Raw genomic sequence first — 24,550 nt, forward strand, 5'->3', positions numbered from 1 at the left:
GGTTCCAAGGTGATCTAGGAAAAACACCAAGGAAAGTTCGGTAAGCTCCATCCCACCACCAATGTGTTGTGCCTGGCAAAGAGACAGAGACAAAGAGACAGAGGCAGAGAGACAGAGATGAGGATGCAGGAGGTGAGCGCTCCCAGCAGGTGGCACCAGTGAGGGCCCCTAGAACAAGCGCTCCACCACATCTTCCCTGTGTTCTCCTCAGGGAGAAACCGCGATTGGAGAACCAACTCAATGGGAGAACTCGCCCTTGTGCGCTTTCAAGGTTCTCTCCTCCCCGAATCCTTACCCCCAGCTCCATCCCGCCACCAATGGCTTTAGAGCAGGTACAGGCAGCTCCGGCTCCCAAGTCAAGCGTGATGTGTATCAGGACGGGAGTCCACATTCCACATCCTGCCTCTCCCACAGGAGCAGTGATAGATTGGAAGGTGTACGTGCCTGGAGCATGGGTGAGGAGAGAGGACCAGGATGCACAGATGAAACCCTCTAGGCAAGGGGGGATGGAGAAAGAGAGATGTAGCATGGATACCAGGAGGTGGGTGGGGAGGGAGACGGAGCCCCATGCCCTATTCCTTATCACATACATTCACTGATCCAGTCAGCACGTCGATCAGGCATTACTCACAAGCAGTCTGCATGGTTCGGGATCAGCCCAGCATCCTGGGTCGTGTCCCCTTGACCGTGAGACCACGGGGCCAGGACCAGCCCTTGGATCTGTGAGCACCCCATAAATGGGCCTCTCAGCTTCTGTTGGGTCAAATGTTTCTGGGGTCCGCAAAGTCACCTGAGGTCTTCACTCACACCTTTTCTCTGTGCTACAGTCTACACTCCCCGAGTTCCCACCACCCAGAGATCGGTCTGCTCCCCACTCTTTCAAACCCAGCCTATGATCCCTTCCAGCCTTCCACACCCCGTAAGTCCCTTGAGGCCCACACCCAGGGTGAGATTCCTGCGTGGGCTCCAGGTAAACCTACTTGGCATGGCCCCCACCTCATCTCTGCAGCCCCCAAGCATCTCTCCGTGTCTCCCCACCCTTACCCTAAGCAACTGCACACAACTTAGGAGGTCAGTGCCCTAGACCAGGAGGAGTCTTCCTGATCCACCCACTTGGCTCTCCTTCCTGAGCAGCCAGAGCAGGCACGGGTCCGAGTCTGCAGCAAATCAACACAGACCCCCCAGGAATATCTCTTCCACTCTGGCTCCCCCAACTCAAGGCTCTACAGGTCCTGATGCTTAACACAGATGGTTCAGCCTCCCTATTTGCCAGCTGTGGAGACCCTGCCAATCCTATACAATACAATAATCAGCCAAACCCGACACGGAGACAACCTGCCACCTCCCTCCTACCCACAACACACACACACACACACATACACACACTCACACAAACCAAGTGCAGAAGGTAGGGCAGTGTCTAACCAATGACACATACCCCCCAAAAGAAAATTCCAGAACTTGCTAGGTTCCCTGCTCACTCTTCCTGTTCCTCTTCCTCGAACTTCCCCAGTACCCAGAACCCAGCAGAAACCTCCCAGTGTTTGGAGAGAGAAGAAAACAGACATTAAGATTCTAGAATGGTCTAGAAGGATAAAGAATGTTCATGAAAGGGAAATGTTGAGTTTTATTTGATACAAAATGCATTTTAAAAACAGCAGAGGTCTCTGTAGAGGTGCTTTAAAAACATGTCTGAAGGGGCCTGTGCCATGGCGTTACGGGCGAAGCTTCCACATGCGGTGCCGGCATCCTATATGTGCACCAACTCATGACCCGGCTCTTTCACTTCCTGATCTAGCTCTCAGCTTATGACCTGGGAAAGCAGTGGGAAATGGCTCAAGTCCTTGGGCCCCAATACCCACATGGGAGATCCAGAAGCAGCTCCCGGCTCCTTGCTTTGGATTGGCTCAACTCTAGTTGTTGCAGCCATTTGAGATATAAACCAGTGGATGGAACATCTCTCTCTGTCTCTCCTCGATGTGACTCTTCCTTTTAAATAAATAGGTAAAGCTTAAAAAAAAAACAAAACAAAAAAGCCATATCTAGTGATATGAAAAGCAGTTGTTAGGAGGTATGTTGTATCAGTAACTCAAAATAAGGACATTGATGGCCAGCTATGTGGCATAGCATGTTAAGCTGCTGTTTGCAACACATGCATCCCGTGGCTGAGTGATGGTTTGAGTCTTGGCCACTCTGCTTCTAGTGTAGCTCTCTGCTAATGTAGCTGGGTGGGCACTGGATCGAGTTCCCCGCTCCCCCTGGTTTTGGGTTTACCCAGACCTGGCTATCTTAGGAGTGAACTAATAAATGGGAGACTCCCCTCCTCTCGCTCTTTTATCATTCTGCCTTTCAAAGACATAAATCTTTAAAAACTTGAAATATTTAAATAAGCACATTAGGGGAATATCTCATTAGCCTCACTGGTGTCTAGTACAGATATTATCAGAGAAATGTGATAGTTAATTAAAATAAATGTGTCATTGTTGGCCACTGTTGGGGGATGCGAGTGGCAGTCTGAACACTGAACAAGCCAACATTCAGCACAGCACAGATGCCAACCTACAGGATCTCAGCCCGTGTAGGGACAGACCCCGGCGGCCATGCTGGGCTATCAGCTTTGCTTGGAAAACTTCAAATAACCACAGGGGAGCTGAACACACACACATCGAGTTGGAGGCTGGCTGTGCAGACTCGGAAGTTGGAGACTTTGTGTGTAGTTCTTAGCAAGGACGGACTTCAGCCTTCAGCTACTCAGTAAAAAGTGGTCCAGAGGGACGGCGGAGGACTCGTGGTTGACTGACCGATGCAGGGCGGCCAGGAAGTACTCCGATCCAAGATGTCAAACAACTCCCGCCTCTCATGCCCGCCACCTGCCTAGAATCAGGCACCTGCATGGTTTGATTTTGCTTTGGTCTCCAATGCTCCTTTTGAAGACACTAAATACCCACAGGGTCCTTGTTGCACTGCAATACAGAGTGTGAACTTCCAGGACCGCGGGGTGGGGGGAACTGGTTTAGCAGTTCAGACAGCTGTATCCCATAGCAGGATACCTGGCACTGGCTCTGGACTCTAGGTTCCTGCTAATGTTACCTGAAGGAGACGGCAGGTGACGGCTCAGTACTCGGGACGCCGTGACCCACACTGGAGACCTGGATAGAGTTCCTGGCTTGCAGACTTGGCTTATCGCCACCCAGGTTACCCTTGGCATCTGGGGAGCGAACCAGTGGATGGGAAATCTCTCCGACAACAACTTTGCAGAATAAATAACACTAGTCTTACAAGATAAAACAAATGGGGCACACCCATACTCACTCATGTATGTATTCACACACACTCTTACACAGACACTCATCACACAGCCACATATACACCCTCAATCACACACACTCATACATCCTGTCTCACTTACCCAGACTCACCCCTCATTCACACACTCATACCCCCAGTCACACACACACTTATGCACCCTCGCACACCCTTCTATATACCATCACATTCCTCACATCGCCACACATACACCCTCACACAGTCACATATGTTCACACCGCTCACACACATACAGTTGCTGTTCACGTTAACAGGCCCGAATCCCTGATTCCCCCACCACTCCCTGTGACATACCAGCCACCCCCATCACCTCCCCTCTCTGTCTGTGTTAAAAACATCAGGATCTGTTCCATCCTTGACACTTCTTGCCCAGAAAACCCCAACATTCATGTTCTGATGTGAGCTCAGAAAGTTTCATCCTGACACCGAGACAGAGACAAACCTAAACCCACCAACCAGGTTCTTCCCACACATTACCGGAATACTGCACACACCTGAGCCTGATCCTGTGGGACTTCATCCTTCCACCCTGGAGACCCTGGTTCCGGGGATGGACAAGCCTGTCTGCCCCCATAGCTGCTCCATCAGGCAGAGCCCAGAATCCCTGCTTTCCATTCAAACTTCTGCTGGCTGAGGCTCGCTCTTATACCCGGGGCTGCTGCTGTGGGAGCCTGACCGGGCGGTGTTGCAGTATATGGCCCAGTGAATGGACTGACTGGCCCCTGGCCACCTCTACGGGAGCTTCAGATCCATTCCCCGAGGTTGGAGGGAAAAACAGAATCAGCTTCCTTGTCCCCCAACACACCCACTACCAGCTAAACCCGATCTCTCTCACCCATAACTTGTGTGAAAAACAGAAGGAACCTTTAGTATGGGAAGGAGAAACAAACTAAAACAAGTGTTTGCACAAACCAATGTTTACTTCAAATGATCTCAGGAGCTGTCAGGGGTTTTTGTGTAGCCTGTGAAATCTACATGCCTTACGCCTTGTGGAAAAAGGAATATCACGTAGCCTGCATGGCCACTGCTCCCTGCCACCCCCACGCCCTGCCCACAATTTGTAAACATCCCACTCAGCAGGCGGCACCATGGAGTTGCCCACCCCCACCAGGGGGAGGGGGCAGTGGGGGAGGGTCCTTAGGAGACTCCATCATCATCCTCCAAGACCTGAAGTCACTTACCTTGTCCCAGGGGAGCCACCTGTGTCACTCGCACCATTGGCTCAGCCCTCCACGGCGTGGCTGCCTTGCTTCCGAGTCCCGTGCCCAGCACTGGGTTGTCTTACACAGCGTGCTCTCCGGTGGATGCAAGGTCATCCCAGGGGATGCAGAAGCACCCTCCCACACACCCACAGAAGCCTCTCCCCACTCTGAGTGTTCACAACTTGCAAAGAAGCCTGTCCTCTCGTGGTGGCTGTGCCCAGACTTGGGAGTAGAGCTGCTGCCGGCATGGAGGTGGAGGAGGCAGAGGAGGAGGAGAAGGAGGAGGAGGAAGCGGAGGAGGGGCCCTCCCCATGCCAAAAGCCACTCACTCCTCCCCTTGGAAATTAGTCACCAAAGTAACCTCGGCCCACATCCAACCACAGGCCACCACAGGGGTGACTCAGTCCCTTAGCAGCCGCTTATAGGTGAGGCACGCACGCCAGCGCCAGGGAGCTGCAAGGCCAGGTGAACGGGTGCTTGGCCAAGGGAACAGCACAAAGATGATTTCACCCAAGGCAAAGGGTGTCCTTCAGACAGACAACCAGTTGGCCCAAAAGCAAACAAAGAAAACACACACACACACACACACACACATCCTATGTGCTGGTGGTGCCCTCCCTCGAGGGCTGGCAGTCAGAACACATCTTTGTGGAGTGCAGGGTGCTGCCCAGGAAGTCCAGCTCAGCTCCCACTGCCCCTGCGGCTGCCACTTTCTGAAGCCCTGGGCAGGGAGTGGGGCGGGGTCAGGAGGGTGGGATTGGCAAATGGAGGAAACCCGAGCTTGTTCCGCAGGTGCTGGGAGAGCTGGGCAGGGACCACGGGCACTGGGTGTTCATTAACTAGCCCGGGTGTCTCCAAGCTGAACTTTGAATGGTAGCCCTTAAACAGCCTGCTGCCAGCTAGCCAGTTGGCCCCAGGTGGCCATGCAAGCTGGAAAAGATCAGTGAAGGGACATGAGCATGCCCGAAAGACCCAGGAACCCAGAGCCCTGAGTAAAACACAGGAGGAGGAGGTGAGGTGGTCCCCAGAGACCCCACCCCACCCTGGGGTGCAACCATTGTCAGCACAGGTGCTGTCTTCCTGGGGCCAGGTGGGAGGAGTGAGCTGCCTGTATTTCAGGCACCAGGCATCAAGACAGGGCACAGAACACCTGCCTTGGCCTGCAGGTGGGTGCTGGAGACACTTCCCGCTTGGTGCTTTCTGAGCAGCCCCCCCGGAAGTGGGTATGGGGAGACGGCAGCTTTGCACTTGGGAATCCAGCAATCAGGAAACTTAAGTTCTGGGCTCTAAGCCTCTGCTGGCCTCCTGCCACACCCGGCTACCGCACTCTGGGAAGCCTTGTGCATTTTGAAGGCTTTTGGAGGTCGTTCTTGCCGACCAAAAGAATTTGTGACGTGCCAGGAGCTCAAGGCCAGTGGGTGGTGGCACAGGCCTGCGGCTGCCAGGCAAGCACTCCGTGGCTGTGCAGGCAGTGTCCCAAGCAACATTCGGAGGAGGTGGGAGCTGCTGACGGTGTCCACTGCAAAGGCCAGCAAGAGGACAAGGGGCTGTGAAAAAAAAATACCATGTTTGGATTTTCTTAAAAGTCTCTTACACACAAAGGGTTTGTGACTCCTCACCAGGGTAGAGGTAACACAGGGTCTCATTTCCTGCAATCCAATGTAAGACTTTCCTGGAAAGGCGGCAGCGGAGCTGGTCCCTGTTTGCCTGGCGAAGGCTCCACTCCAGCCCCACCTCCTCCGAGAGAATCTCGCATTGTGGCTGAGCAGGTGCTGAAGCCTATGAGACCAGAACAGCTCATTTCTGAAGCCATGACCCTGTGAGATCCAATCAGCTGTACTGGCTCCATGGGAGGGGCGTGGGGCATGACAGCCTCCGGAAGCTGGACTCACGCAGCCCAAAGCCGTTCTCGGCTTCCATGCTCCCTGTCAGGAATAGCTCTGGTCGGCTTGGAGTGCCCTTTCCGGACCGCGTTGACCACAGGCTCCTCCTTCCCATTCAGCAGGCCCAGCAACAACATGGAAGTGATTTTATTCCTCGCTGGTAAATCTTCAGCATGACCTCAACCGGGAATCATGTTTGTGCTCTTTGAACGCCAAAGCTGTTGTAAAATGTATGCCTCTTTGCCTTTCTGATTCATTTCCTTGTTGACACTGTTTTTCCTTACTTAAATGCATATGCAAAAAGAACATCTCAGAGGGTGCTTATACATGAAAGTAAGGACTGCTGGAATCCTGTGTAACTCCAGTCATTCATGCCTCTTTTAGTTCCTAAGTGGAATGTCCCCCATTCAGGAGGCCAGGCAACAGTGGCCGAAATGACTGAATTCTCAAGAAAGCCCCAGGCCAGTCACTGGCTGATGCACTCCTGGGCCAGGACTGTGCCCAGCAGCAACGATGAAAGATTACAGTCTGGGGCAGAAGAAACAAGGAACGTTAAAGAGATCACGTGACTTCCAAACCTCAATCCTTAACTCCGCAAAACCATGAGGCAGATAAGAGTAGCCCAGTCTTCCCCTGGGTGCCAGGCCAAGGACAAGCTCCTCGTGTGCCTGAAATAGTTACAGCCTGTGGCACAGTATCTTCTTTCCAGCCTTCGCAGGCACGGCTCAAACCACTCCTTCTCACTCATTATCTGCACTTGCCTCCTCCTCCCACTTCCTGGATGGCCACCAGTCCTTCCATCTTGCCACACCCTTCCAGGGGCTTCCGGGCTGGCATCTTCAGAGTCTTCTATGTGACCTACACTCACATTCCAGTGCCGTATTCCACCCCCGGGTGGTCCTGAAGGATCCTCCGCCTCAGCTTGTCAACACTCACGCTGCAGCAGAAGCTGTAGTGCTCTATGTGATTGTCACAGTTCTTACTCTACCACGGGGTGTCGGGACCTTCCCCCACCTACCATACACACACTCTTCAGGAGCCACAGCTCACAGGGTACGCTGGGCTCTTGTCTCAAGGGCACTGCCTTTGGTGACATATGCAGGTAAACTGTGACTTCTCTTTTCCGAATGTAGAGGATATATGAAGATGGCAGCCAAAGGCTTCCCCAAGTTTAGGTAGCTGTTCTGCGCATTCTCACCTCTGTGTATCCTCTAGGAGCATATTCCAAGATCCACGTGGCATTTCTGAAACCCCAAAGCACCTGACCCTATAGGCATGCGCCCACCTAAAGTTTAATTTCTGCATCAGGCACACTAAGAAATCAACAACTAGTAATAATAACAGGACAAGGGTGCTACTAACACACAGTTATCAAAGCTGTGTGGTGCTCACGATTTTGCTTATGTCTGCTGTCTCCCAGTGCCTGTTTCACACCATGGAGTGAAGAGAAACGGTGGAGAAGGCTGGAGGGCTTTGCATCCCAGGGCTGCTGAGTGGTCTGGGGAAGAGGTCTAGTTCCCAACTGCCCTCCTAGTCCGGATCAGGGAGGGGTGCCTGACTCTTGGCCCTCAGTCCCTGAGTCCTCTGCACTGAAAGGTTCAGGTTTTTCTGGTAAAGGGAAAAACAAAAAGATACTGGCACAGCTCCTGGTCTGAGGCTCACTAGCCAGATGGCTCTTTAAACTCACCAACTTGCCGCAACATTAATTCCACCAGGAACAGAATTCATGTTGTATCGACTGCAGCGACTCAGTTGGCACATCGCACGTATTTGTCTGGCATGTACAGTCGGGCATGCCTGAGTACAGGGAGTATGCTCTGAGAAGCCAGGCAGCTCAGACGGCGATGATGTTGTGACCAACATGATCGACAGTTAGGGGACTTCTTTCCACACGCACAGCCATTATGATGCAAGACACAACTGCACTCAGGCAGGCTGCCTGCTGCTCAGTAGTTCTCACACACGGATACCACATGCCATTCATCACAGATGTACATGGACACACATGTGTTCACGAATGTAGATGTGTGTTCACATGTTACCAACCATCGCACGTCACAGGTTAGACCTACAGAATGACAGATTGTAGACCTGATCTTTGTATCAGTGTCCGAGGGTGTCCCTTTCCTGGAGCCCCATCTGTTTTTTTTTAAGGTTTATTTATTTTATTACAAAGTCAGATATACAGAGAGGAAGAGAGACAGAGAGGAAGATCTTCCGTCTGATGTTTCACTCCCTAAGTGAGGGCAATGGCCGGTGCTACGCTGATCTGAAGCCAGGAACCAGGAACCTCTTCTGGGTCTCCCACACGGGTGCAGGGTCCCAAAGCTTTGGGCCGTCCTCGACTGCTTTCCCAGGCCACAAGCAGGGAGCTGGATGGGAAGTGGAGCTGCTGGGATTAGAACCGGCACCCCTATGGGATCCTGGGGCGTTCAAGGTGAGGACTTTAGCTGCTAGGCCGTGCCGCTGGGGCCCCCTCATCTTTTTTTTTTTTTTTTTTTTTTTAAGATTTATTTTATTTCCATTACAAAGTCAGATATACTGAGAGGAAGAGAGACAGAGAGGAAGTGGAGCTGCCGGGATTAGAACCAGCGGCCATATGGGATCAAGGCGAGGACCTTAGCCACTAGGCCACGCTGCCGAGCCCAAACCCTCATCTGTTTTTAAGACATAGGAACCAAACAGAGCCATGGGGTCCTGGCCAGTGTGCATTTGAGGGGCCCCCTCCTTCACTAGAGGGAGTTGATAAGGTGATGGATGACAAGTGAGATACAAAGGCCAGTGTTACGCTGTATCAGGTAAAGCCACTGCCTGTGGTGCTGGCATCCCATATGGACACCGGTTCACGTCCTGGCTACTCCACTTCCAATCTAGCTCCCTGCCAATGGCCTGGGCAAAATGCCAAAAGTGGTTGGACCTCTGCCACCCAAAAGGGAGACCTGGATAAAGCTCCTGACTTTGGCCTGGTCCTGCCCTGGCTGTTGCAGCTCTCTGGGGCCATCTAGGGAGTAAGCCAGTAAGCCTCTGCCTTAAAAATAAATAAATGAACCTTAGAAAAAGAAAAAAAATGTGGCCTTACAAAACCTTGGTTGGTAACCTTAACTAACCTAGACTTTGTCCATCAGTAAATATTTTGATTCAATCAGCCAGGAACAGTGGGGATCAGGAAAAGACTATTTTTTCCTATTTTTAAAATATAGCTTTCTTTTGGGCCTGGCGCCGTGGCCTAGCAGCTAAAGTCCTAGCCTTGAACGCCCCAGGATCCCATAGGGGCGCCGGTTCTAATCCCGGCAGCTCCACTTCCCATCCAGCTCCCTGCTTGTGGCCTGGGATAGCAGCTGAGGGCAGCCCAAACCCTTGGGACTCTGCACCCATGTGGGAGACCTGGAAGAGGTTCCTGGTTCCTGGCTTCAGGTCGGCATAGCATCGGCCGTTGCGCTCACTTGGGGAGTGAATCATCGGACGGAAGATCTTCTTCTCTGTTTCTGCTCCTCTCTGTATATCTGATTTTCCAATAAAAATAAAATAAATCTTTAAAAAATAGCTTGCTTTTTTTTTTTTAAAAAAAGATTTATTTCTTTGTATTTGAAAGGCTGAGTTATAAAGAGAAAAGGAGAGACAGAAAGAAATCTTCCATGCACTGGCCCATTCCCCAAATTACTGCAGTGTTTGGAACTGGATCGGTTTAAAGCTAGGAGCTTCTTGCAGGTCTCCCACATGGGCATAGGGACCTAGGCACTTACACCATCCGCTGCTGCTCTTCAAGGTATACCAGAAGGGAACTGGATCAGAAATGGAGCAACCAGGACTCCAGCTGGTGCCTCTATGGGATGCCGGCACCACATGTGGGGCCTTATCTCTCCTGCCACTGCACGGGTCCCAGAAGCTTTGCTACTGATCCTGCTTTGGGATCACTTACAGTCGCAGTCATACCTATCAGATACAGGTTGTCATGCCCATTTCACAGGTGACCATCAGGGTCCAGGGACTTATCCCAGGCCAAAACACAGGCATAAGGAGCTCAAGAAACTCAGTGCGTCCAGAAATAACTGTGGTGGCCTGCCCTTCTCTGAAAGCTCCTGCTCAGATTCATCCACAGAGAATGGCACAGGAGTCCTGGGAGAAAGGTGGACCGGCATGGGCCTCAGTCACGCCAAGAGGAAAGGGGTGGGGAAGATGACTTCAGGACATGGATCCAGGGGCCCCCGCCAGACTGCTCCATTTCAAAGGAATACCTCTGTGTGCTTTCAGCTCAGATATCAATGCCAACCAGCCCGCCAGCCGGCCAGCAAACCTGGCCTGACACCCGAGAGCATCAGCAAAACCACTGCTTTGCTTTCTTTGGATAAATAACAGCCTCAAAGACAACCAGTTTGGAAGTCTGCATGAATCCTGGGGCTGGAGCCTGGCAAGCATCCTGCCCTACCCCAACAGCTGGGACCCTTGCCAGGCTCCAGCCCACTGCCCTCCTCGGCAGCAGGCTTTGCTCCTGTGGCCCCAGCAATACTGCCAGGCCCTTGAGCAGCCCCACCCTGAAGTGAACTCTGCATGCCGCATGTGTGGTATGGCTCACAGAGACAACAGCCCTGATCCCTAGGACATGATGCCCCCATGAGGCAAGGGGCAGACACTGCCGACAAGTTAAAGATGCAAAGCTCAGGACTAGCACTGACAGCAAAGTGAGCTGCAGGCTGCACCAGGCGTGGCTCATCTGCCCCTAAGGCCCACCCCTACCTCCAGCCTCTCTTCCTTCTTTCCTTCATTTTTCCTTTCTTTCTGTTTGAAAGGTTGAGTTAAGAGTTAGAGAGAGGAGAGAGAGATACAGAGAGAGAATCTTCCATCCATTGGCTTATTCCCCAAATGTCCACAACAGCTAGGGTTGGGTCCTGGAAGTCCATCTGGGTCTTCCACGTGGGTGGGATGGGCCCTAGGACTTGGTCCAACACCTGCTGCTTTCCCAAGCATATCAGCAGAAAGCTGGATGGGAAATGGAGCAGCTGAGACTCTAGGATTTTGGCATTGCAAGCAGCAGCTTAACCCACTGTGCCATGCTGCCACCCCTCCCCCATCTCTAATGTCATCTTTTCTCTTTCTTTTCTTTGCTGCAAAGCAAAAATGGGGCAACATTTCCCCCAGAGAGGATCGGAAGATTTAGGTGCAAATACAGATAGTGGGGATCTCTTGGAATTAGGGGGTGAAAGATGCTGGCTGCATCCTGATGGTCTCTCCCCCAAGTCCACTGGCATCCCCACGTGGGTTCCCAAACACTTCCTAAAACGGTTCAGTCACCCTTACCGATCGGTGGCCCTCCCCACCGTGGCATCCAAGGGAGGCGGCCAGAGCTGCTGCAGAGAGCCCCAGGTTATGAAGCCGGGGGCTCAGGTGCCCCTTCTGAGATGTTTCTCAGTCACAGAATCAAGGTTCTAGCACACAACTGCTTGGAGTCCACAGTCCTCCTTGCAAGGTTAGTCCAAGAATTGGTTCTGCCCTTCACCTTCTAGGGGTGGGGATCCAATGAGCCAGGGTTTGCAGGAAGGAAAGTGTAATACCTAAGTGTGGCTATAAACATTGCCAACACTCATGCGCCAGCTCAGTGGGCTCAGAGCAGAACCAAACATATACCCTGGGTACAGCCCCTTGAATACAGGAGGACACCAAGAAGGACGCGTGCTCCGTGGGCGAGTGCACCTAAGGGAGTGGCACCATCACAGGCTTCCAAACTACAAAGGAAAATGGAATCCCGCTGATTTCAGTGTGAACAGTTTCAAAATCCATACACATATTTTTTTTCAAGAAGGTGCAATTTTTTAAAGACCAAGAGAGACATTATCCAGGAGGAGATAGAAAAGTCCAGAGACATGCCAGGAATCCAAGCTCAAGACAGAGCAGTTACATGTTCAAGCCCCGTGGGAGTTTCACACACGTGTATCTATCTTGGGTGACTAACCATGGGCACCCAAACACCATGGGGCACACATATGTTCTCTTGATCTAATATTCATATTTTAAAGACATATTTCACTTCATGTAAAAATACATTTACTTATTGCAAAGGCAGAAACAAAGAGACAGAGAGAGATGGATCTTCCATCTACTGGTTCATTTCCCCCAAATGCTCCCAACAGCTGGGTCAGGTTGAAGCCAGGAGCCTGGAACCCAGTTCTACTTGGGGAGCAGGGACCCAAACACTTGAGCTGCCACCTGCTGCCTCCCAGGGTACACATTAGCAGGAAGCTGGGTTGGATGTGGAGCCAGGACTCCAACCCAGGCACTTGAAACACATTTTAACTGCTGTATCATCAAATGCCTGTCCCTGGGCAATCTTTCTGTCATTAAGATAGGCCATGTATATGCGTATCTATCTTTCGATAAATAATTCTGCATGAAAATTAAAAACGCAAAAATTCCACAGTTGATTCATTTGGATGCTGTAACCACAAAGTGATATTGCATGGAAATGGATCGGCGTTCCACTCAATTTCTTTGGCTCATTGTCATGAATAATAAAAACATGAGGACATTTTAAAACAACAAATTCCAGCCTTTAAGTGGTCCGATTAACATAATTATAGCCTTGGCTGGCCAAAAGTGCCGCATCTCACATTTTCATGAGACGTGGGGGTTCTCTCCGACCTCGAGCTAACAGGCACTTTTGTCTCCAGAGTTACATTAAACTCTGTCACGGTTCCCAGGAGCACTACGGCCTGGACCCTGCAGATACTGAGAGAATACATCACACTTCAGTGACACAGCATTTTCAGATGTGCTTTCAAAGGCAAATAAAAAAGATACCCAATTTGTGGCTATGCATCCAGAATGTTCCTTCAAGCCCTCCAGAAGGGATCACCAGATTAGCAAGTCCTCTTCAGTGTCCTGGGCCACTCCAAAGAACCACATACTCATCTGAGGGCCATTTGGATGTTGGTGACTTTGTCTGTGTTCCCATATAAAATCATGCTTAAAAATACTCCTCGGTAGGGGCTAGCATGGTGGCACAGTTGGTTAAGCCTGTACTTGTGGCACAGCCATCTCTTATGGGTGCCAGTTCCTATGCTGGCTGCTCTACCTCAGATCCAGCTCCCTGCTTCTGGCCTGGGAAAGCAGTAGAGGATGGCACAAAGCCTTGGACCCTGTACCTGTGTGAGGGACCCAGAAGTTCCTGGCTCCTGGCTTTACAGCCACTTCCGGAGTGAACTGGCAGATGGAAGATCTTTCTTTCTGTCATTCCTTCTCTCTGGAAATCTGATCTGCCTTTCTGATAAAAAATAGTCAATCAACCAGCCAGCCACACCCATTCTGCATCATTCAGAAATACAGAATGGTGGTCAGTGCTGCCTGGTCCCTAGCAGAGGTCTATCCCTTGACCACTGCGACACTCCTTTCAGTAACCCCCACGGCAAGGACCGATACAACAATGTGCCAAACCCTAAGATGCCAAAGGTCTTGAGAACGGTTGACGAGGATTCTCACTGGACCGGGACATTGAACTGGCCTGTGTTTCTCAGCGGGGTAATCCTTATCTGAAGTTTCACTGTTCCCACTCTGAACTGTCTTGGTCTTCACCTTAAGGCCTCTGATTCTACATATCACACAAGACACAGACGCTGTTCTGGGCCTATCCTTCCATCCGCCGTGTTATGACTCAAGAATGCTCTTTAACGGCATTTTTAAAGTTGATGTCCTCACCCCCTTGGTTATAATTTAAGCAATGAGATTCAGTATACAATAACAAAAAGGTACTTCAAAATGTTTGCAGAGAAATGGAGTGAAAGCATAAATGTATTTTGGTCCAAAAAAAATGAAATCTGTGCATTTTTGATAATATGCACTCTCCTTGAACTTTTTTTAAAAGACATATTTATTTATTTGAAAGAGTTACAGAGATCTTGTTTCTGCTAGGTCACTCCCCAATTGACCACAATGGCCAGGTCAGGGCCAGACCGAAGCCACTAGCCTGGAACTCCATTTGGGTCTCCCACATGGGTACAAGAACTCAAGTACTTGGGCCATCTTCTGCTGCATTAGCAGGGAGCAGAATTGAAAGCAGAGAAGCCAGGACTCGAACTGGCACCCACCTGGGATGCCAGCACTGCAGGCAGCAGCTCAACCCACTATCACCACAATTCTGGACCTTATAATCCGTGCATTTCAAGATATTTGCATCACAATATTTCCATTTTCCCATGATTTTTTTTGAAGTGTCTCTGGATTCATTAACTCTTTCATTCTTTGGGTCATCTATTTCTCCAACACTTGTTAAAATAATGTCATATAATTATGAAAACTTTAAAAACATGTCTTCCCCATATACTGCCTGAAAATTACCTGTGTCATGGAAAGAACAATTTTGAGAATGTGAGTGCCCGAATGTAGTGAGAGTATTTGAGAATTTCACTTCCAGGCATCCCAGGAGCTGCCTGTCATTGTCAAGAGAACATTCTGGAAAATAATGCCACAATATTTTGGATCTGGTTCAGCCGACAGTGTCTGACCCAAACTCTCTCCTAACCTGAAGTAGCTGCATTGTCAGTTGACTTGAAGCCCTGTTCTCCATCTACAAAAATATTGGGTGAGACATACCTGTCCAGTTTAAAATTTATTTTTTTATTTCTTGGGTCTAGGGTCATGCACCTCCAAGGCATGAGCTCTGGCCCTACCACAGGAGTTGTGGTTTTGTTGCTGTTTGCTGTTTTTAGTAGAATCATCTACAAGAGAGCAAGTAAGTGAACTCTGCTGCTTTCCACGGGTAAAACTTAGCAGTCCTCAGCTGCAGCAGTGGCTGAGCCAGGAAAGCCAAATCTACTGTCTTCTCTTCAACCAAGCAACACACCTAATCTCAGGAGTCCCAGAGGCATGAAAACAGAAGCAAGGAACAGCCTGGCCCAGCACTGGCTAAGGACAGGGCCCTAGCTCCAGGACAGGTGGCTTGGGCTCAGCCCTATTTTTTTCACCTCCACCTGGGCCCTCCCAGGGAATACACAGACAGAAAACGTACTTCATGCCCCTAGTGCAGGTGCTCCTGACTACTTGGAGGCTCTGTGGGCAAGCACGGCAGTGCCAGAGGCTGATCCACTGTGGCTGCCTGATGTTGGCCTATGAAACTCTAGCCTCTATGAGGTCAGGCTGCCTTGGGTCCTGGGTCACAGTGACCCCCAGAACGACTCAGTGATGTTAGTTGCATCCGCCCAACCATCCTCAGCCTCCTGCTTCTCCAGGCGACAGGTGACTGGGTTACAAAAGGTGATACCCACACCCTCTTCGCACTTCTGACTCCTGGCCCTGCTTCTCCAGGGAGCTCCCATGAATTTTCTCAGTCACACAGTGCCAGCAGCAGCTGTGGATCCTGTAAACAGAGTACCTCTCCCTCTATCAAACACGTGCAAGCCCAGAGATCACGTACCTTGTGGGGAAAAAAGCAAAGGAGGAAAGCAATGTGTACCTAGCAGGTGACATGTATCTTAAAAACACTGTGATTTGTTTGTTTTCAAAAGATGCCTATGTGTTTAGCTATACCCTTAAATTCATGTGAAAATTAACACTTGCTCCAAGAGAACAGTCACCTGCAAACTTGGTTTGATTCGTCTTGGACATTGAGAGCCTGAGCTGCTACAGTACGGAATCATCTAGAAGGGTCAGGGCTATCCAGGGGCACCCAACAAAGAATGCAAAGCCAGCCCAAGAAAACTCATGAGGACAGAGGACACAACGTGGGGACACAAGGACCTGTGTTCCCACGCCATGGCTATTCCCGGTACCAACTCTATTTACAGGCGTGAAGGAAAGCGATGTGACTTGGACACCGCAGGGCACAAGGGTGTGGCACCACCCAGCTTTCTCCTGTACATTCCAGCCAGCACCAGCCCAGCCCTTCGCCGGGAACCGCCATGCACTTGCTACAGGAGGAGGGAGGGATGGCAGCAAGGCTCTGGTTTAGCTAAGCCTGGGGCATAGGGCTGCAGGCAAGGCACACCCAGACTCAGGGCTAGCACAGAGAGCCGCAAGTCGCTCTAGGGAATATCTACGGTGGACCTGAAGCCTGGTGCTCTTCCCTGGCTCCCCTGTACTCTGTTGTCCCTCCTCCCAACAGCACAGGGGCGGCTCTCCACTCAGACTTCACAGGCAGCCCCCTCTGCTCTGTCCCGGAAAAACACCTCCCAGGAGGGACTCCGCAGGAGGCAAAGAGGGACAAGGGGGCCCAGCATGTCCTCCTGGTCAAATGCTGTCCTCCACCACTCTGACTTGTCCCTATGTCCCCGGAGAAGTAGCTGGGCTGGATATGAGGTCTTGATTGCTACAGATACTTTTAAAAAATCCAAAATAATTTATCTTGAAGCCAAAGGAACACTACTTATTAAATATCATTATTCTTCTCCAGTTATCTATCTTTGGCTCCAGATCTGGAATCTGAGCTACTCAGTGAAAAACAGGGTCCAAACAAGACTGAAAAACACGAACCATGGACACAGCCCGGATGGACGGGCCAGCTCTGCTACTAACTTGATCTTGTTACTTCATTTCCCTCTGCCTCAATCTTTCCACCTTAAAATGGGTATCAGAGTACCTACGCTATAGGATCGTCTGAATGACTCAGTGCACTATGATGCTTTCTTTAGACTGCACAGGACAAGTGGTTACAATCTCACATTTAGTTGCTGGGTTTACAAAATTCCTTTAGAAGCAACAAAATTTAAAGCATTGGCCCAACCACTGTAGGAAGGAGACAGAACAGTGGCTTCAAGTCAATATGATTCCTGTGGAGGATTGTGTCAAGCCATCGTGAAACATGACATGATACGCCCATATCTGTTATTGACAAAACTGCGAGTTTCCATTTCATTTCAGAAGGCTTGAATTGGTATCTCTTTCAAAAATTTCCAAAGCAAGATTCAAGAGCTATTTTTCATTTTAAACATTAAAGGGATTTTCCATGTAATTTCCCTTTAGGATGCCAAAGCACACACAGTACTTATTTTCTTCCCCTGCCTTCAAGTTGTCCACTTTATCTCTGAAGCCAGAACAAGTTCGCATCTTCATAAAGCCACAGAAAACGATCACCCAACACATGCAGCAATGTGATTTGTGCATGCAAACTGTGTTGACTCTCACTCTTCCTTATTAAAGATACGGGAGCAACAGGAACTAGCTGGCAAGAGCTATAGATGCGAGACAAGCCAGGGTCATTCTGGAAGATTCTTAGCAAACAGGCTGAGACCAGCCACACAGAGTGCTCGCCCTAAGCCGTGTGCTGGGTATCAGCACAAAAACCTGTAAAGTGGGCATGCCTGGTGCAGCTGAGCTGGCCTACAGAAGTAAGCCCAGGGTTTTACACTTGGCAACAAAGACAGGGTTCTTACCTCTCATCTTCTTGCAGTCCTTTCTGTCCTGGAAGAAACTTGCTACATTTGCAGAGACCTTGAATCCACCCCTGCCAGGCTTCTACCTCTGCCAGGCTTCATGGTGGCTAAAGGCACGGCTTGTTTGTTTAAAAGGCACGGCTCGCTTGTTTGTGTAACAGAAGGAGGCTTTTAGTTAAGATCGGTGGTTTCAAGGCGCCATGGGCACGCTTGGGTCTCCAGGGGTCTCTGCTTCTGAAACCCCACGGAAGTTCAATCCTACTCGGATGGCATTTTTTCCCCCCGTTCCCGGAAATCAGCCTAACTCAAACCAATGCTGAGCTAATGAGAGATGTTCCTTGCATGTGTTCCGTCTGGCAGCCACAGGCAGCCCCATCAAGGAAACACGTGATGTTTATAAATACAGTGTGGCTCATGTTGTCATAACCTCTCAATGACAAAAAAAAAAAAAAAAAAGCCAGAAAAGGCGAGCAGCCACACAAGCAGGAGGGATGAAGTTTGTATCACTTGGCAGCTGCGTAACAATGTACATGCATTACTTTCCTGCTTCTTATAAAATGAGAACTCTAGCTGGAACCAGCAAGAGAAGGAGAATATCTCCCTCAGGCTCTGAGCAGCTTGCGCATGAAGCTGTGTTCACCAGGTGGCTTGTTCCAGTAACAGCAATTCCTTAGCAAGTGCAGCCAGAGCATCTCTGCTGACACTGCAGATGCCAGCTTTACCCACTGCGCCACAACACCAGCCCCAGAAAGGCACAAGATTAAAGGGGCTTTGCTGCAGCTGGTGCTGTGTGCACTACGTATCCCGTACGGGCAGAGGTTTAAGTCTTGAACATGCCCCTTTTTTTTTTCTTTATAAGACTGATTTATTTTTCTTGGACAGGCAGATTTACAGAGAGGAGGAGAGACAGAATGGCCACAATAACTGGAGCTGAGCCAATCCAAAGCCAGGAGCCAGGAGCCAGGAGCCTCCTCCTGGTCTCCCGCAAGGGTGCAGGGTCCGAAGGCCTTAGACCATCCTTGACTGCTTTCCTAGGACAGAAGTAGGGAGCTGGATCTGAAGTGGGGAAGCTGGGACACAAACCAGCATCCATATGGGATCCTAGCACATGCAAGATGAGGACTTTAGCCACTAAGCTACTGCACCAGGCCCTGAACACTCCACATCTGACTCAGTTCCATGCTTCTAATGTGTTTGGGAAGAGAGTGCAAGATGGCTTAAGTGTTTGGGACCCTTGCACCCATGTGGAAACTCAGATGAAGTTCCAGAGTTCTGGCTTCGAGCTGGCATCGACCCAGCCACTCAAGTCAGAAAATAAATCTTTAAAAAGAGGGCATTATTAGGGGCTATACTCAGAGGTGTGTTTCAAGCAAATGACCATGCAGCCTGGAAGTGATGTGGCAAATGGCAGCTGTCCGCATCACTCTGATGACTGGCCACACTGTCTCAGCTAGGCTATCTGGGTGTGGTCACAGCTGTCGCTTGGATTATAGCTCCAGGCTCTTGCCCCAGAGCCTCATCCCATAAAGGAACGGCACCAGAAATAGCTGGTTGGTGAATCAGGACACAGGGTTGGCTGCTCTCAGGTGAACATATCTGCGACTCCACGGTGGGAGGCACCGGGGATACTGGCCACCAACTCTCAAAGCAAGGGATGTGAGCCACAAATACAGCCAAATCTCATGTGGACTTATGACCTGGAGGTATATCACTAGCACTGACGGATGTCACTCCTTAAATCCACCTGTGGAACCCACAGCAGGTCAGAGGAACCTGTGTTTCTGATGATTGCTTGTTCTGATCTGACAAAGTTACTTTTTCTTACTATTATTTTGAATTTTATGGTATAATTCCATAGGGTCTGAGATTTCCCTACTCCCTCCCCAAATTCCTACTCCCCGACTGATTTCCTCCATATTATTACAATAGTATAGTCCTTCATAAGGAGTTATAATTCCATCAATCTGTTATTTAAGTGTGCGCTGACATTGCTGATACAGCAGTGTCAGACAGTTTATCATCCCATTGTCTAGATATGTCCACCAGTTTCACTGGGAGTCCATCTTTGATTTGGAAGTAGAGATGCATACTGCATTGTAACTTCACATCTGGATATGATAGTCTCTATTATGCTGTCACTATATATGCCCTTAAATGAGAAGCCATGACTTTTACTTTTTTCTAATTAATTAATTAATTAATTAATTAATTTTCCTTCATATTTAAAAGCCTGAGAGTGAGAGGGAGGGGGAGAGAAATAACTATATACACACACACATATAAATCACATATACACAGAGAGAGAGAGAGAGAGAGAGGGAGAAAGAGAGAGAGAGAGAGCATGCTTCAATCCAGTGACTCACTCCCCCAAATGTCTGCAATAGCTGGGGCTAGGCAAACTTGAAGCTAGCAGCCATAACTCCACCTGCACCCCTACACAGGCATCAGTGATCCAAGCGTTCAAGCCATCACCTGCTGCCGCAGAGTGTACACATCAGCAGGAAGCTGAATTGGAATCGGAGGAGCTGGGACTTGAACTAGGCACTCTGGTTTGGGATGTATGCAGGATGAACCACTCTACCTGCCCTCTGGTCTTTATGGTTTTTCTCTTTTTTAAACTTTAGGGTTATTAACTGCTAACATCTAACCATATTAACAGAACAAGGAATTCTTGTTCAGACAGGTCCATATTCTTAAGCAACCAAATACTGGAATATACTGGGAGTGTGCTATAAACCTCAAATATTTATGTTCACAAATCAGAGTAAGTATGGGATAGGAAAGTGTGACCTAAGAGCTATGGCAGAAATCCACTGGAATACTTCATGAGATTCGCCCAGAGTGGACGTGGTGAGCTTTGCACAAGGAACGAGGGCACACTTTGAGGCAGGTGTTTGGAAATGGACAGTGCATGAACATGTGGCCATGCACACTGGAGATGAAGACAGCAGTGGGAGAGGCCAGAAGTGGCCATAGGAATGATGACAGCCCATCCCACAGCTGGCCTGCCTGGTCTGAATGTGCAGTAGTGTGGCTCCCAACAGGTTCCCTAACCTCACAAAGCTGCAGCTTTCATACCCAAAACAGGGGGCCCGGGTGGAGGCAACTAGGAGTTCCTTTCACCTCACACTGTGAAAAATCAGAGCTCAGCAGGGCATCTGTGGTGAATTAAGTGCAGCCTGGAGGTCAGCTGTGAATGCAGCTGTTACTGTGTGAGTGGAGAAAGACCTCCAAGAGGCACATGTCCTTGGCCTAGCAGTTTAGACGCTCTAGCTGCCTGCTAACAGGGATGCTGGGTAGCTGGTCTCCTACCATGCATGTGGCAGACCTGGATTGAGTTATTCGCTCCCAACCTCAGCCCTGGTCCAGTTCTGGCTATTGTGGGCCTGTAGGAAAGAGAGGCTCTGTCTGTCCCTGCTTCTCTAAGACTTGGAACAAGGTTCAGCATTATGGCTCAGTGGCTAAGTCCTCGCCTTGCGTGCTCCGGGATCCCATATGGGCATCGGTTCTAATCCCAGCTGTACCACTTCTCATCCAGCTCTCTGTTTGTGGTCTGGGAAAGCAGTCCAAGACAGCCCAAAACCTTGGGACCCTGCACCCGCATGGGAGACCAGGAGGAGGCTCCTGGCTCCGGATCGGTTCAGCTCTGACTGTTGCAGCTACTTGGGGAGTGAACCAGTGGAGAGATCTTTCTGTTTCTCTTTCTGTGAATCTGCTTAACAAAAATAAACAAATCTTTCTAAAAAATGTGATAGGATTTAAACAAACAGATTTGAAACATAGGAAAGAAAACCTGCTGAGTGTTTTAGCAAACCTCCACGCCAACAGGCTGTTATTCTCTTCTGGGGAATCCTTCCTTTCTCCCAAAGCCAGCACAGCTACAAAACGGGTACGTACTGCTCCTTGTTGAAGCCAGAAGATGACAGAATGCAGTAAAATTAAAGGTAGTAAACTGTCAAGCAATGGGCATTTAAGATTTATTCATTTTTATTTGAAAGGCAGGGTTACAGAGAGAGGGTGAGGTAGAGAGAGATCTTCCATCTGCTGGTTCACTCTCTAAACGGCCACAAAGGCCAGAGATGAGCTGATTTGAATCCAGGAGCCTTTTCCAGGTCTCCCACATGGGTGCAGGGGCCCAAACACTTGAGCCACTCTGCTGCTTTCCCAGGTGCATTAGCAGTGAGCTGGATCAGAAGTGGAGCAGCTGGGTATAAGCAGCTGATGCCACAGGGAGAGACCTAGCCTACTACACCACGGCATTAGCTTCAATATGCATTTACTAAAGTTAAAACTAAGTATGAATACAAAATGCTTTGTGCATGCTAACATCTCAGGAACATCATCGCAAAATTTGCAAAACTCAAGTGGAAATATCAGACGGGAGGCTATGAGCCAAGTACAAGGAAATGCAAAGTAGGTTCAAATCCAAGGTCTGGTGGACTGGGAGAGATGTGGGTGGTATGCTCAGGATACTGCTCGGGACACCTGCATCGTCTGTTGGAGTGTCCAGGTTTGGTTCATGGCTCTGTTTCCAAATCCAGCTTCCTGTGACTGTGCATGCCTGGGAGGCAGCAGATATCGGCTCAAACACTTGGGTCCCTGTCATGGTGAAAGGAGGTCTGGATGGAGTTCCTGGCTCCTGGCTTTCAGCCCAGCCCTGCCCTGCCTGTGGTGGGCTTCTGGGGGAGGAAATCAGCACATGGAAGATCTCTGTGTGTCTGTTTTTGTCTCTCTCTCTCTGCCTTTCAAACAAATAAATAAAAAGCACCCCAAATGGAGTCTGTAAGCCATTCTGCAGAACTGCTGACAAACTGGAAGGATTCATGAAGTTAACACATCACCCACTGTGTTGACACAGAAATGTCTGTTCTCTGACATCCAGAACCACCACGATCAAGAATAAACACTCTTTCTATGCTGATGGAATCTTCCAAGGAACTAACATAGTTCCCACACATTGTTATCATTAAAGAAATAAAAGTGGAAGTCTAACAGGAAGTCAGATAACTAAAAGATCGAGAGACCAAAGCTGACACACACAACACAGGCCACAGATGCCTATGTCCTTGTGGAGTGGGAGCGGAGGGGGTTGGGGGAAGCTACAGGTGGAACTGCAAACATTAAAGGACCAACACAGCGAGGGAGAATCAAGCACCACCTGGATACAAGTAGCCAGCATCACAATTATGTCTGGGGATGAGAACATGGAGGTGAGCTGACACTGAGGACTGGGGGAGAATCAACCCGTGATTGGGGGGTGCCATCATTGTCCCCAAGGCACACTGGGGAACAAATGTGGACATGCACCATGGGCTGAGAGGCTAGGCTAGCTCTCAGAGGATGCAGAGATGACTCTAACACGGCCTGTGCCTAGTGCCCGAGGTGAGCATGCGCTGAATCGGTCACAACATGAGCAGGATGTGCCACCTGCCTCCAAGTGAGGATGGCAAATTCTCCCCAGGCTTTAGGAAGGCTTTGTGGGTGCAGAAGGCAGACTTTCCCTTCAGGCTCTCCAAGCAAGGGCTTGGCTTTATATCTGCTTTTGTTGTTGGGTTTGATTTGTGAAAGAATTTTGAATCAAATCCCACTCAGCAGGTTACGCAACCTGTAACTACTTTAGGATGTTTCCTTTCCCAAGACACAACCATTGACTTGCTCTTCTACCCAGCACAAGAGCCAATCACTCCTTGGCATCATCAGAATCCCTAACACATGGAGAAATTTCCTGGATCCTCTCAAAACCCAGACACCTGGCATTTGTGTGTTACTGTGTGGAGGAGCCTTGGGAAACCAGTGCCACACCCCCATCCTCCACACTACTTTCACTCCGTTTGTCATGCTGCAAGTCTGTTGAATGAATGGGACAGGGCCAGCTGGGTGGAATTTTGCAAGGTAGTGTCTTGCTTCTTCTTAGAATGCTCCAAAAACACCCCCAAGGGCTATGTATTTAATCATTAAAAAAAAAAAAAAAGAATTCTATTTGGGTCACCATTCTGGTGCTGCTAAGTCCAGGCTTTCTTACACCTGTAAAACTCTCAGAGCCATCATGGTGTTGCAGAGAGGCTGAGAGGGAAACGGCCGTGTGCAGGGGCCAAGCGTGAAGGGCGGCCTTGCTTTATAACAACCCACGCTCCCGAAAACTGATGCAGTCCAGTGAGAACTGCCTTAGTCCTTTCCGAGATCCAATTGAATTCCACTAGGTTTCACCTCTCAGCCACCCCAGGGGCCAGTGCTGTGCTGTAGTGGCTAAAGCCACCACGTGCAATGTCGGCATCCTGTATGGGGCCATTTGTGTCTTGGTTACTCCACTTGGGATCCAGCTCCCTGCTGAAGTACCTGGGGAAGCAGCAGACAATGGCCCTAATGCTTAGGCCCCTGAACCCACATGAGACCCAGATGAGGCTTGCGGCTTTGGCCTGGCCCCACTATGGATGCTGTAGTCATCTAGAGAATGAACCAGCAAACTATAGACCTCTCTTTCTCTCTGTCTTCCTAAGTAACTGAAACTTTCAAATACATATAAAGAAATCTTACAAAAAAGAAAAAAGATCATCTATTTCTTTGGCTGAGTGTTCAGCCTAGAGTTGAGGACACCTGTTAGAATGCCTCCTGCATCCCACATCAGATTATACAGGCTGTATACCCAGATCTGTCTTCTGCCTCCAGTTTCAGACCCTAGGTTGATAGCTCAAGGAATTGTGTCCCTGCCAGTCAGGTAGGAGAGCTGGATAAGATTTGCATCTCCCAGCTCCTGCATTCAGCCCTATCCCAACCCAGCCAAAGT

At 49.7% G+C, this 24,550-nt stretch overlaps 1 protein-coding gene across 15 annotated transcripts in view; it reads right to left on the minus strand.

Moving 5' to 3' along the window:
* KIAA1217 (KIAA1217 ortholog) overlaps window positions 1-24,550 on the minus strand; it is a 372,896-nt gene that overhangs the window by 52,222 nt on the left and 296,124 nt on the right. Inside the window, exon 1 of one of the 15 annotated variants that reach the window (XM_058669610.1) lies at window positions 17,767-17,979. The exons of 13 other annotated variants lie outside the window; for them this stretch is intronic. The gene's annotated coding sequence lies outside the window, so the exon portion shown is untranslated. Of the gene's footprint in view, window positions 1-4,508; window positions 4,721-17,766; window positions 17,980-24,550 lie in introns of those variants that run through there. One more of the 15 variants, XM_058669609.1, reaches the window with a different exon arrangement.

The sequence above is a fragment of the Ochotona princeps genome, chromosome 10 (genome assembly GCF_030435755.1).
Source record: "Ochotona princeps isolate mOchPri1 chromosome 10, mOchPri1.hap1, whole genome shotgun sequence".
Lineage (NCBI taxonomy): Eukaryota > Metazoa > Chordata > Mammalia > Lagomorpha > Ochotonidae > Ochotona > Ochotona princeps.